We start from the raw sequence: 12,244 nt of genomic DNA, 5'->3' as shown, positions 1-12,244 counted from the left end.
AGCCATCAGTGGCATTTGCCAAGCAGCAGGCACTATACTCTGAACTTTACGTCCACAGCCGGTTTAATTTGCACAAGAACTCAGTGCTCTTGTTTTTCCTGTCCTGGACTTGAAGGCATGAACCCCAAGGTCGATGGTGACAGCACATCCAGCTACACCAGCAACAGCAAGAACTCAGTGCCTCCCTAGCCCATCATATTGTCATGACAAAGTTGGGGGACTGACTATACAGGAGAAGCCCCATGGAAGGCAGCTGCTCCAACCTCCCCACACCCAGAGTCAGGTGATATTTGCCACTGTGTCTCTTTACACGGTTCCTGTGCATACCACCTGACATACAAATCTGGTGGGCCCAGGGCCTTCCTGTGGTCCTGCCACGGGCCCTAGGAACTCACCCATTTCCAGGAACTCAAATCCCTTTGCTCATACCCGAGTTGCTCAGGACTGGCTTGCCTCTACCCAACTCTGTCTGCTCTGGCCCTTTGCTCCAGCTGGACCCCACCACCACAGTACCATCCCATCTTGTTCATCAAGTCCCTCTAGTATAGTCCTGGAAGACAGGACTGTCACATGGGGCCCCATCTGTCCCTCACAAGGGTTCAGGAGGACTTGTTGCATTGAGAACTGGCTCAGTCAGGAAAGTGCTTGCTATAGTGTTTGAAAATCCAAACCCATCTAAGGGCATCGACTGCTCCTTGTAATCCTAGCATTGCACAGGCAGAGTGCTTGGTTCCTGAGGTTCTCTGGCCAGTCAGCATAGCTTAGTCAAAGGGCTCCAGAGGAAAATGACAGAGCAGAGCCTGTGCCCCCCCAAAAAATAAATGTTAACACTGCTGACAAACAATGGTAGAGGTTGTCCTCTTGCCTCTACACACATACCCACATACCAGCACATACACACATGCACATGTATAACTTAGTGGCATGCACACATATAAATACACACACACAAAGAAGTGTTGATTGGTTCATAAAGTCAAAATACATATTCATGTATATATTTATGTACATATTTACATGTATATGTATAAGGGGTGTGTGTGTGTGTGTGTGTGTGTGTGTGTGTGTCTGACTGATCCCCATACCCTAGATGTTTGCATGTATAGTCTGGAGAACAGCAGTAGTCATGGTTTCTGCTCTAATGGAGAATTCCTGGGTGAAAGATTATACACCACATAATTATACATTATGCCAATGTTTCCAAGTACCTCTCATACTTCTGAAGGTGAAGGATCTCAAAGCAACAACTGAAGAATTCTAGTTCAGGGTATCTCATGTTGTTTTGCTTGGTCACCTGAAGGCTTCTTTAAACCTTCATGTGGTCACCACGTGGCCCTTGTCAGGTGTCCTCAGCATGTGCATCTCAATGTCTTGCACATGATGGCGGGATGTCCTCAAAACCAATGATCCAAGAGAGATTCTTCATAAAACCATAGTCCTTCAAACCTGTCCTTAAAGTGCCACACACCGCCTCTGTCACAGAAACTCTTACGCAATATGGGAAGAGGCCAGAGAGAGCTTAACTATCAGGAGGTGGAGTGCATTCAGAGCCATCCTGAGGGCTGGCTACCAATGAAAGATACTGATCAGTCAACTATCACACACATGAACACACACTGTAAACTGAGGCCTGCATTCTCCAAGTGCAGATCATGGTTGTGGGACAGAGTAGACTGGGTGGGGGCTAGCACTTGGAGGAAACTAGTGGACAAATTAGCCAGAGCTAAGGAAGGGGAAGAGAGAACTATGAGCTCTTGACCCACAGTTTTGCCCACAGTGGGAAGCCTTAGATGCAGACATACCAAGGCTGTCCCCCAGCGGGTCTAGGTAGCCAGAGTGAAGCCTGGACATTAGGGATAGTCATGGAAACTGAAGGAGAGACCAAGTTGTTCAGATGGTCCAGAGCGGTAGTCTAAATCTAAGCAGGGCCAGAGGAAGGGAGAAGGAAATGCCGATTAGAGTATTGGACTAAGAGAAAAGCTTTGTGTGAACACCTCACACTCCCAGATGAGAAGACCAAAAGGTCATTGGTGGTTGAAATCAGTGTAATTATAAAGCTGTCTGAAATGCCAGCCAGGGTCAGCATAGTGACTTGTCCCTCCATTCCTGGCAGGGACCCTAGGACAGGAGGTGGGATCTGCAGAAACTCTACCAACATCCTGACATTCAGATTCTGTATGCGTAGGGAGGGGGGTGGATTCTGTGCCATGCCTGGACTCTTTTATCTCCAGCAGAACCTGTGAATTCCTTTCCAAGACAGCCTAGGCCACTGACAGCTTGCCCCACCTCTGCAGTGACATAGAAAAGTTATTTCCCGCCTCCCACTTTTAGCCCCACATTAAACAGAGGGGGTTCTTCCTTTTCCGTCAGTAATGATCCCCTGCCTCCCAATAGGTGACTTCTGGTGTCTTTCTTGAGCAGAGGAGATGATGACTCATAGCTCAGCAGACTGCAATCATTAGGATTGGGGCAAGTGCCCCACTGTCAGCCCTGCCCCTTGATATCCTCTGCTTATTGAGAAGAAACAGATGAAACCGAGTTTAACCAGGAGCACCAGAACCAGAAACCTATACTTCAAATTCAAGGATTGTTAACTGGGCATAATGTTCCATTGAAGCCTTGGGAGGAAATGTAAAAATTAGAACTCAAAAGATATTTTAAGAAAATCCACTTTAATGCTGGGTATAGTGGAGCATGCCTCTGATCCTAGCACTTGGGAGGTGGATCTCTGAGTTCAAGGCCAGCCAGTTCTACAAAGCTAGTTCCAGGACAGCCAGAGAAACCCTGTCTCAAAAACAATAAAATAAAATCTACTGTAGAAGTGGCCAATAAATAGCACACACCATCTCCCCTACATTATATGCATACCACATAGCAGAGCTGAGACATAGCTACTGGTCAATCTTCCAGAGGATCAGGGTTCAATTCCTATCACCTACATAGTGGCTTGCAAATGTTTGTAATATCAGTCCCAGGGGACCCAATACCCTTTTCTGACCTGTGTGTATATGATACACAGGCACACTTTCAGGCAAACACCCATATACATGAAATAAAAATAATTAAAATCTTGAAAAAAGCATGTCTGAACATCACCTACCTCTGTGTCTGCCTCAGGGCTGCATTCTAGACAACCATTATTGTCTTAGTTTGGGTTTTATTGCTGTGAAGAAACACCATAACCGCAGCAACTCTTATAAAGGACAACATTTAATTGGGGCTGGCTTACAGTTTGAGAGGTTCAGTCTGTTATCACCATGGCAAGAAGCATGGCAGACATGGTGCTGGAGAAGGAGCTGAAAGTTCTACATCTTAATCCAAATGCAGCCAGAAGGAGACTGGCATCTGCACTTGGCAGAGCTTGTGGATAGGACCTCAAAGCCCACCCCCAAGTGACACACTTCCTTCAACAAGGCCACACATATTCCAACAAGGCCACACCTCCTTCCCGTGGGTCAAGCATATTCAAACCACCCCAACTATCAATTGAGGTTTTTACCCCAAGATCTGCATTTTTTATATGGTAAAATTATATCAGAATTTCAGCCTTTCACACTGCCCATATTCTAAGAGAATAGTACTCCCATGTCACCAGCTGTATTCATACAGAATGGAACATTACCATCATTGCAGACAGATTCAATGACATCATTACCTTAGAAACATATTTCCCACATGTCAGTAATTCATCTGTCATTGTCATTTATGTGTGTGTGCTACATTGGCCACTTTTGTTTTTAAGTGTCTGTGTAGCCCGGGGTAGCTTCACACTTGCTATGTAGCTGAGGATGACCTTGAACACTCCCCCCCCCACCATCCTCTTATCTTTACCTCCTAAGTGCTGGGATTACAGATGTGCATCACCACTCCCAGGGCTTCCTGTATGCTAGGCAAGCACTCTACCCTCTGGCCTATACCCCAGTCTACAATAGCCGCCTTAGTAAGGGCATTCATGCTACTTCAGTCTCCTTACAATCCAAGGCCCTCCCCAGGTGCTCCAAACTGCACATAACAGCAAATACCTTGTTTGTATGCTTTCCATTCTTACAAAGCTGTGATAGAGTTTAGCCCATAGTTAGCACAGTGAGAATAGTAAGAACTAATGATAAAATAATTAGAACAATATAATGGTTCTAAAGATGGTTCTTTAAAATTTATCAATTTGTTCTGTAATTTTTTCTTTAATATGCCATGCCACGTTTGGCCACAGAAAGTAAAACCATGGCTGAGGAGAAGAAGACCAGTATTATTTTCCTCTGCTCAGTGTGATGGGAGTGCAGTTCTAGGTGCTCTGGAGACTCAGCAGTGCAGGGAGGAACCGTTGCTTCCTCTGTGCTCTGAGCCTGAGCACTGGCAAGCGCCCTTCCCCGAAGCTCATGTCTGTGCTGTATGGGAGCCACTGTGGGTCACTTCTAGTCCCCATAAGGCCCCATGGCACCTCCAGCAACAGAAGTGGAGAGAGGTGGCCTGGAGAATTCTGTGGCCTGCCATGCTCCCTCTCAAGCAATTTTCCATGGAAATCCCCCTCCTTTGCCTGTGAGCAGAGCTACAGAGTCTGTGGCTGGGGTCACGCTCAGCTGCTAGCAGGAGCTCAGCTGCTAGCTGGAGCTCAGATGCTTGGCTGCAGGAAGCAACACATGAGCAAGAAGCAGAAGCTCACTGAGTTGAAGCCCAAAATGTTTGGACTTACTTGTTTAGCAGCTAACCTCACTTATCCTGACTATTCTTCCAAATGCTGAGGTTTGCACATGCAGAGTCAACAAGATTGGAAAAGAATTTGGAATGAGATAGCTTTCCCTGTGTGGCTCTGTGTGAGCCTTACAGGTGTGCCTCTTCACCTGGGTGACAGGACATGACTTATCAACACCCCGAGAAATGACTTCACTTCCTTGTGCTCTGCTGTGAAAATCCTGTGCTAAGGGAAATTTTGTCTGAAAGGAAACCATTTGTTCTTTGTTCTTCTTTTCTTTGTCTGTTTCTTTGAGACAGGGTCTTACAATGCAGCCCTGGCTGGCCTGGAACTGTTCTAGGGTGAAGTTTGCAGGCTTCTGCCTTTTCAGTGCTGGGATTAAAGGCCTTGCACCACCATGTCCTGCAGAGGAAAACATTTGCATCTTTTCTGTAGCCCCACCTGGGAATTTTGCAGGTGGCAAGGTTCCCCCCAGAAGGGACATGTCAAAACTTTTGCTACTTGTTGCCACATAAGGACCACAGACCCATGTGGTAGGTAGTACAACCATTAAGAGCACAAACTGATCTCACAGAGAACCAGAGATTGGTTCCCAGTGCATAAACGTGCCTGTAACTCCAGTTCCAGGAACTCTAGGTTCCTCTTCTAGCTTCCACAGACATCCACGCTCACATGTATAGACCCCTCACCCAGCCCCCACACAGAGACACATAAATAAAAAGAAAGACATGCACTGACTCACATTCAAGTGCTCCTACCACAGCATTACTGACTCAAGATTCAAAAACTAATGAATGAATGGGAACTTAGTTCCTTGGAGATGTTGCCCTTGTAAAGCAAAGCACCTGTTGTTTCAGCTTTAGCATAGACCACTATCTGGCAGAAGAACATGGACTTAGTGCCTGTCATTGGATGGGTATGTCCTATGCCAGTGAGTCCAAGGGCTTATTGTTTATCTGTTTTGGAAACTGCTGGATCCCTTTAAGACAACTAGTGCTCACAGCTTATTCCCTAAAAACCAAAGCTCTTAGTATTCGCAGGCTGAACAACAGCCCAGGTCCTGGACACAGAATATGGTTGTAACGGTGTGTAATATCCCCGTCACACAGAATATGGTTGTAACGGTGTGTAATATCCCCGTCACACAGAATATGGTTGTAACAGTGTATAATATCCCTGTCACACAGAATATGGTTGTAACGGTGTGTAATATCCCCGTCACACAGAATATGGTTGTAACGGTGTGTAATATCCCCGTCACACAGAATATGGTTGTAACGGTGTATAATATCCCTGTCACACAGAATATGGTTGTAACGGTGTGTAATATCCCTGTCACACAGAATATGGTTATAACGGTGTGCCGGATACTGTCTAAAGCGCAGCCGGCACCTTCCACTTCTAGGCCCTGGATGAAGAAGTTTGAGCCATAAGGAAAGACCACAGTGGGGAGGGAGAGGGTCCTGCTTTCCAGCGGCCCTTTCTGAAGGGACCAGGAGTGAAGCCCTTTTAGTCACAAGTGCAGTCTGAAGGAAATGAGACTTGATAAGAGTGAGAAATAATCCATGCTCTGCCGTCATAGCCACTCACAATACCAAGACTTTAAAGACCCAGATGTGTCCTGCAGTAATGAATCCTGTCTAACTCTTTTAAACACAGCGTTCCTTAACCTGTTTCATTGCAAAGCCTTTTCCAGCTAGGCAGCTCCAACCACCCAGCAGTCACCCAGTCCACCTCCTCTTACTTTGGGTGCTTGGACATTTTCTCATCTTCCACTGTGGTAGTTTGAATAGGAATTTCTGTCCCTACTCCTTAGACTCATGTATTTGAATGCTTGGTGGGCGCTGAGGTCTAAGAAGCTCAAGTCTGACCAGTGTGTCACATTCGTCTTCTGCTGCCTGAAGATGAAGATGTACAGCTCTCACCAAGTCTGCCTGCATGCCGCCATGTTTTTCACCATGACTAAACCACTGAAACTGTAAGCCAGCTCCAATTAATCGTTTCCTAAGAGTTGCTGTGGTCATGGTGTCTCTTCACAATAAACCCCAAACTAAGACACACACACAGTACACACACAGTACAGTTGAGCCCTGTGATAACAGTTCCACCAGAAAAGGCATTGAGCTGGAATGTAACCTGACCTGCCTCAAACACTTCTCTCCACAATATTTCAATCACTTTCCCACTCACCAGATGAGTGGAACAGGCTCTGAGGGGACAAAGGGAGGTCTGTAGATGGACAGAAGGAGTCTGGAACCTTTCCTGACTCTTTTGTGGACCTGTGATGTGAGCCACTAGTGTGTTGTGGTGTGGATGTGAAATGTCCTCAGCAGTTGTATGTTTGAACCCTTCATCCCCAGCTTGTTTTGGGAGGCTACTGAGCCTTTAAGAGGGGGAGCCTCCCTGCAGGAAGTGAGTCCTGGCAGGAAGGGGGTGAGCTTTTATTGAGCTTTTATTGCCTGGCCCCACTTTCTGTTAGCTCTCTTTTTGCTGACTGTATGTATATTCAGTGCTACCAACTGCCTCCAGCCCCATCTCCAGGCCTTCTTTGTGAGGCAAAGCAAACCCTTCCTTCTTTGTGTCTCATGTTTAATCACAGTAGCGAGTACTGCCACTAATGCAGCACAGTGGGGTTTTGTTGACACGTTGAAAGCCTGCCCTCTGTGTGGCTGCACTTGGAGCTTCACACAATGCTCAGGCTCACAGCTCACCATTTCTGTTGCCTAAAAGAAAAGAAAGAACAACATCTGCCTCTGGTTGGAAAAGCCTGCATGGAGATCTCTGGCTGTAGGGCATCGAGCTTTGTGGGGCCACTGTCCTAGTGATGGTGTGTACTGTGTGTACTGTGAAGTGTCTCACTTTGGTTGGCAATCGCAATGGATCTTTTGGCAAACATCTACTGAGCACTGGTTAGTATTGGCACTACAGGGATGCCTGCAGCTGCTGTGATAACTTAAGATAACTGAGTGTGAGGTCAGGCTCACACTGCAGGTTCCGAGGAAAATGAAGGATAATCTTCTGTGCCTCCCTCAGAGCTTCTGCTGGTTTCCAGGACTCCTGGTGATCTTTGTCTTATACAAGCATCACCTCTCACCTCTGCATCCACCTACATGTTCACAATAGGTTCTCCTCAGAATCTATGTATCTCAGGTCTCCCCCAGCTTTTTCATAGGCTACCAGTCATTGGGTTTAAAACCCACATGGGAAATATAAGATAATTCCATCCAAATGTCCTGAATTCCACCATGCATACTTAAGGATTATAGAGCTTTGTCACAACTGAGGGAGGGAATAATGTTATTATACTCAAGTAGGTAAAAACTGGGGTTGTGGCTAAGCATCCCACAATGGACAAGACATACTCCATGACACGGAATGGTCTAGCTCAAATGTCAAGATAGCTGAAAGCCCTGGCTAAGGATGTAGATCCCTGTCTTACAGGAACACTTAGTGGATGTGATTTGCCTCATTCCCCCCCCTCCCTTCACTGCATTCCATCTCATCTACAAAGATTTTATTTCCCTATAAGGCCACATTCACAAGTGCTTGACTATGGGACTTAGACATATGAGGAAACACTAGGGCCCATGAGACAGCTCTGTGGGTAAAGTCGCCTGACCCCGAGCCTGAGCACATGAGTTTGACTCCTGGGACCCACATAATGAAAAGGAGAGTGCTATCTCCTGAAAATTGCCCTATGGCCTCCATATGTACACCAGGCATTCTCATGCCCTCCCCCAAATATACATGCACACAAAATAAAGTAAATGAAATGTGTTTTTATGAAAGCCCTGAGCACCCACACATTCTAGCCCTAGCCCCTCCCAGGCTAACACTGGCTTACTGCGCTCATTTGAAAGGCACTGGGACAGACCAAGGTTCTTTTGTATTTTTCTGTTTTTTATTATTTTTTCAAGGTAACATTTGTTGATTTTTCTAAAAACATTCTGCAACACACAAGTATGTTGGCAGTCACAAGGTTAATGCAGAAAGAACTGAGGAAAAGAAAAGAAAAATTTGGAAATTCTTCTCTGTACACCACTTCAGCACTATCTCTTGAAACTCTTATTTCTTTCTGAGTCCCCATGGATAGCCAGACCCTTCTAATCTGCACCTTCTATAAGAACAATCATACTCCAAGACTCCAGCTCCTTTGTCAAAGCCGACTGGTCCTCAACTAGGTACATGGCCTAAACTGAACAAATCAGATTCTCCCTTGGGCCATCCTGTCTCTAACTGTGCTGGTCTTCTCATGGAGACAGTATTTGTCTAGGACCAAGGACGACCACTGTACAGTGCTCTGAAGACAAATTAAAGAGAAGAATGGAAGGGAAGCCAATGTGAGATGCTAGAAAGTGAGACTCTTGGTTTACTTCCTGTGTCCTGAGAGGATCACATGGTGGATATGTTGCTCATTGTCGATCACATGATGCCCCTGCATCCTATGTCAAATTTCCTCCATCTTAAAGGTTATGATGAAAGAGTCTGTTAGTTGTGTCTTGAGGACCCAGCTGATTTTCTTCCTTTCTCGCCAGTCTTGAGCATCCTCCATATCCCTGTGGATGGCCCTCATCCTCCTGGAAGTCTCATCTCCTCATCTATAAAACATGAACAGTAATAACTACTGCATGGGGTTATGATGCAAGTTAAATAAGATATAGTTCTACAAGTATAGAAAAACTATTATTATGTATCACCCCTCTTTTGGTAGAAAATAAATTACTTAATAACAAAGACTGCGTTTGTGTATGTGCTGTGTGTGTGTCTGTGTGTCTCTGTGTGTGTGTGTGTGTGTGTGTTTTAATTCCTACTGCTTAAAGCTCAGGACTTGGCACATACAAGAGTGTCAGAGGAACGAGTGGTGGGTGCTTGATGACTTCCTGCCATGGATGAACTTGTAAGTAGTACTTCAGGCTCCTAGAGAGTTAGATATTCCGTGTGTGTGTGTGTGTGTGTGTGTGTGTGTGTGTGAATGCAGACAAACGTATGACACAACACGTTTGTTGAGCTCAGAGAACAACCTCAGATGTGGTTCCGTGCCTTCAACCTTGTTGGAGGCAGAATGTCCTTTTGTTGTTAGCTGTCTCATTCCAGCCTAGCTCACCCAGGAGCTTCCACAATCTTCCTGCCTCCTCTTCCCATTTTACTTTAGGAACATGTGGTATCCTGCCTCTCTGCTCCGTGCTGGTTCCGGTGATAGATATGTCAGGCCCGGGGCGGGGCTGAGGCCTCCCACTGTGGTGTGAAAACACTGGCCACTGGCCCCTGAGATCAAACATGGACAATGCAGCTCAGAAGTTCAAAAGAACTGAAACTGAAAACTCAGCCTGCTTCTCCGTTTGAAGTTTGTTTTGTATACAGACTAGTGTGCTTTTTTCTCTGCTATCATGTCTATGCTAAAACCAAGATTGTTTTGGTTTCGATGCTGTCTGTTGCCATATAAACCCAGTTCTGGATAGTAAAGAGTCATCACATCTCATCTCATCTCGATACAGCTACCTGGCGTCCGTGTCTTTCTTTCTCTCTTACCCGCTTGTGTTCACAGGTACTCAATTATCTCCAGCCCAAGAAGCACCCAACGGAGCGGGGGTCTGATGGCCGGACCCCTACAGGAACACCAAAGATTCAGATATGCATTGCTGTGTTTGGCTTTTACATAGACTCTGGTGAGTCAAACTCAGGTCATTGTGATTACTTGTTGCCTTAGTTAGGCTTTTACTAATGTGAACAGATACCACAACTAAGGCAACTCTTATAAGGATAAAATTTAATTGGGGCTGCCTTACAGTTTCAGAGGTTTAGTCCATTATCATCAAGGCAGGATTATGGCAGTGTCCAGGCAGGCATGGTGTAGGAGGAGCTGAGAGTTCTACATCTTCATCTGAAATCTGCTAGGAGAAGGCTGGCTCATGGGCAGCTAGGAGGAGGCTCTCAAAGCCCATCCCTCAGAGATATGCTTCCTTAACCAGGTTGTACCTCCTAATAGTGCCATTCCCTGGGCCAAGCATATTCAAACCACCACACACAGCAAGCAATTTATCTACTGGGCTGTCTCCTCAACCCAGATATTACTATCAACTCCTTGTTTGTGAGGAAACCAAGGCTTAGAGGAGTTGTGTGTCCCTCAAAGCCACACAGCTTGTGGTAGCAGCAGGTTTGCAGTTTGCCGTTTCTGCCCTGTGAGCTTCCCCAGTGGCTTTCACCTCAGATTGGTCACATGCAAGCTTCAGGGCCCCGTAACTGCTCTGAATCTGGAAGGCATTGGCAGAGCTGAAGCTCTTGGCAGAGCAGATGGGCTGCCAGGGTGCATCAGGCCAAGCCTCCTGCCTGCACTACATCTGTTCCCTGGAACTCCCTGGAGCTGGAGCTGATGTGGAAACCAGGGACAGGACAGGAGCTCTATATGCCACCTGCTTGGCATGCAAGCCCTCCTCTACAGCAAGGATACAGCTCCTGGTGACAGGAGCCTCCACAGACATACGGATGCTTCTTGTTCACCCAGTTTAATCAGGTGGAGGTACCAAGCCCCATCATGATCACCTACAGATGCCACATGGGGCCGATGCCACCTGCCACCTGCATATACCTCAGTCTCTGCTCCACACTCCACCTGAGGTTCTAGGGCATCGCTTTGCTTGGTGCTGCTTTTATTTTAATTAAAGCAGATGATCCATCCACGTGGCCGAGTGCTCAGACAGCAGCAGAAGATAGAGAGAGAGATAGAGTGCAGATAGAGCCTCAAAGCTGCTTTTGCCTCGCAGTCCTCCAAGGCCACCGCCCTGACAGCCATCACCACTTCAGTCTCTTAGCCTTCCAGAAAAACTTGATGTGTACCCAAGTCTAAGAATCTATTTTAAAAACACAGGCACACACATTTTTTCTAGTTAATGAGCCATGTTGGGACCCTCTCAGCGTCACTTGGTGGAGAGTACCCTTCCTGGGCTGCCCCAGGATTGTGTTATTGCCTGGATGGGTGATGGCCCCACCCAGTGCCTCAGTGAGCACTTCACATCACCTGGATTTGCTTCGGATTCAGGGAGCTCCTGGTGGCAGAACTGCTGGGTCAAATGTTATGTTTACTTTTAATTTCAATAAATGTCAGCAACTTACCAGTGGAGATTGTGTAGATTGCCAGGGCAGGTTCCTTCCTGCTCAGTTTCCAGGCGTGGGGAATCCACTGCTGTGAGAGTCTGAACGTTTCTTTAGCTCCCGCAGTGCGCCCTCCTCCAGGCACAACCCTACCCATGAGTGATGAGTCGGAATTACAAGGCTGCCTGCCAAAAGCATTTTTAGAAAAAAAAAATCATGTGTATAATATGAATAGTGCATGATCACATGAGTGATTGAAACAAGTGCCCTAAAAATAAAGAGAAGGTTTGATGACACTAGACTTGTGATAAGTGTGGGCTGCACAGACAAAACCATTGTTCTGGTTTGTTTGTTTGTTTGTTTGTTTCCCTTATATGCTTATGTGTTGTATATGTGTATGCCAGTGTGTATGCACATATATGTGGAGACCAGTGCTTCCTAAGGATCATCCACCTTCCTTTTTTA

General features: G+C 46.3%; 1 long non-coding RNA gene across 1 annotated transcript; it reads right to left on the bottom strand.

Moving 5' to 3' along the window:
- Window positions 1–8,577: 8,577 nt before the first annotated feature.
- Window positions 8,578–11,958, bottom strand: LOC116086292. Its single transcript, XR_004116863.1, has 2 exons — window positions 11,801–11,958; window positions 8,578–9,288 (listed from the first exon to the last, which is right to left on the bottom strand). It is a non-coding gene; the product is annotated as an uncharacterized LOC116086292 (long non-coding RNA).
- Window positions 11,959–12,244: the final 286 nt, after the last annotated feature.

Source organism: Mastomys coucha, unplaced genomic scaffold (assembly GCF_008632895.1).
Source record: "Mastomys coucha isolate ucsf_1 unplaced genomic scaffold, UCSF_Mcou_1 pScaffold12, whole genome shotgun sequence".
Classification (NCBI taxonomy): Eukaryota; Metazoa; Chordata; class Mammalia; order Rodentia; family Muridae; genus Mastomys; species Mastomys coucha.
This window is presented reverse-complemented; position numbering and strand designations above follow the sequence as displayed.